At 49.7% G+C, this 2,375-nt stretch overlaps 1 non-coding gene across 1 annotated transcript; it reads left to right on the top strand.

The window, feature by feature from the left end:
• Positions 1-2,018: 2,018 nt before the first annotated feature.
• On the top strand, positions 2,019-2,091 carry trnav-cac (transfer RNA valine (anticodon CAC)). Its single transcript has one exon. It is a non-coding gene; the product is annotated as a tRNA-Val (tRNA).
• The last annotated feature ends 284 nt before the right edge of the window (positions 2,092-2,375 follow it).

The following is a 2,375-nucleotide window of genomic DNA, read 5'->3' as shown; positions in this document are numbered from 1 at the left end:
GCTACTTTTCTGTCAAGCACATGGTGTAATAGCGCTCTCAGGTTAGCTGCAGAGTGTTGATGACAGAACCAGTTGCAGAAGCAGTCCAGAACATTCCCCATGTTCAAAGTCCCTTAGTTCAGGTCAGAGTCTGAATCAGTGGCGTAGATGTCGAATTCTTCGTCGCTGTCCCCAGCTTTAACTTCTTTACGGAAGAAATAAGCTTTTAGCTTGCCAGCGGTTTTTCTACTCGGCTCATCCAGGTCATTGAGCAGCTGCCCAAGTTTCTCTATTATAAACGGCTCCTTTTTCAGCTCCAGCAAAATCTCATCTATGATTTTCTGGACTTGTCCCGCAGTGACATGTATGTGGGAGTAAGACAGCGCCTTGATTAATGCCGGTTTCAGCCACGGTTTGTTCAGTCTTCTGTAAAACACGTTGAAATAGAACAGGAAATAGTAACGGTCTGGTTCAAACAAACAACTGTGTCTAAACTGACTGGGGTGATTCACTTCACACCCCCGACAGACTTCTTTCAGAGCTCGGTCGATGAGAGCACTCAGAATATACACCAGGGTGCTTTTAACCACTCTGCTTACTTGGTCACATACCCCGGGCATAAATCCTTCGTCTTCATCACGCCCCCGGGACTGTCCGATGCTCATTGGTTCGCCTGGTGGTTTGTGGGGTGTTTCTACATCCATTGGACTGACCCCCTCCTGAGACGCACAGACGGTAGACAGTTCGGCAAAATCGAGGCCCTCCATGAGCTCCAGAGGCTGGGGATCCCCGAGACTCATTTGGACATCCATCGCACCGCATGTTGTTTCGTCCTGAGGGACCGGGGTCTGAGGTCTTGGAGAGTAACCGCAGTCAAAGGGTTCCAGAGTGTATACAAAATCTGGGGAATAGAACCAGGGGTGATCCCGGGTTTGAAGAGGCCTGTAGAGCCTGTCGACGTCCGCAGCTTTCGGGTAAGACATTCTCTTTAATTTTAAACCATGAATGAATTGTTGCGCCTTTTATCCTATCTCTTCACTACGTCATGACACACCGCCCTCTTAGAAGAGAGTAGCCCCTGAGCCGTCAGACCCCCCTCCAAAACCCCACACGTCGTCTGTTTTATCATCGTCGTCGTCATTCAAGGGGGATATATAATCCATAATTCAGCATATTCTCCTTCTAACCAAATCCAGTTGCGAACATTTGGTCAAGATGTCAAAACCATCATTTATACAGTTTATGACCTCTTTCAAGAACGGCCAGTCCACGGCGTCAAACATCATTTCAGTAACCTGTTTTTCTGGATCCTCTTGCCCTTGAGCAATGCAAAATAGGTCAGTGAAAATAGAAACCTTTGTCTCACAGGCTGGCCCACGGGAAACGCCTGTGCGCGTTTTACCAGCCTGCTTCGATGGGAGCCATTCGAAACGCCAGGACGGGTCGGTTTCCGTAGTGTAGTGGCTATCACGTTCGCCTCACACGCGACAGGTCCCCGGTTCGAAACTGGGTGGAAACAACCCGCGGTGCACGTATGCCAGTGCCGTGTTACCCGTCCTCATCTCTCTGCCCCAAGGCCGGCCGTCGTTTTCTCTTCCTCGGAGTGGCAAGAAATCCTGACCTTGAGAACTAATGATCGAAGAAGGGTAGCTTTGCGAGGCGCTGGAACTGACACTTTTAAAATCGATACATGTTGTTGCTGTTACAATACGACCGTAGCAGGATCGGCGACATTGCTGTTACTCTTATGTAGTTGAAGGCGCAGTATAGCTCTGATAGTCTGCTGGTGAAGGAAGACCACCAGCCGTTTGAACAAGCCATTCAGCATCACCTTGTTGGGCTAAGTGCAGGCACTGTCAGAGCGCAGGGCGTCCTGCCTTTGAAAGAGTTTCCAAAGTGTCCTGATGTGCCCTTGAGCATTGCAAAATAGGTCAGTGAAATTAGAAACCTTTATCTCACAGGCTGGCCCAAGGGAAACGCCTGTGCGCGTTTTACCAGCCTGCTTCGATGGGAGCCATTCGAAACGTCAGGACAGGTTGGTTTCCGTAGTGTAGTGGCTATCACGTTCGCCTCACACGCGAAAGGTCCCTGGTTCGAAACCGGGCGGAAACAACCCGCGGTGCACGTGTGCTAGTGCCGTGTTACCTGTCCCTGTAACGCGGCCGGCCATCGTTTTCTCTTCCTCGGAGTGTCAAGAAAGCCTGACCTAGAGAACAAACGATCACAGAAGGGTAGCTTTGCGAGGCGCTGGAACTGACACTTTTAAAATCGATACATGTTGTTGCTGTTACAATACGACCGTAGCAGGATCGGCGACATTGCTGTTACTCTTATGAGTAGATAGTTGGGTTTTTTGGGCGCGGCCTATTTTGTTATGACGTATGCCCTAAGCTTAT

This window comes from Amia ocellicauda, unplaced genomic scaffold (assembly GCF_036373705.1).
Source record: "Amia ocellicauda isolate fAmiCal2 unplaced genomic scaffold, fAmiCal2.hap1 HAP1_SCAFFOLD_219, whole genome shotgun sequence".
NCBI classification, from domain to species: Eukaryota; Metazoa; Chordata; class Actinopteri; order Amiiformes; family Amiidae; genus Amia; species Amia ocellicauda.
The sequence above is the reverse complement of the archived record's forward strand: the minus strand, read 5'-3'. Positions and strand labels throughout refer to the sequence as shown.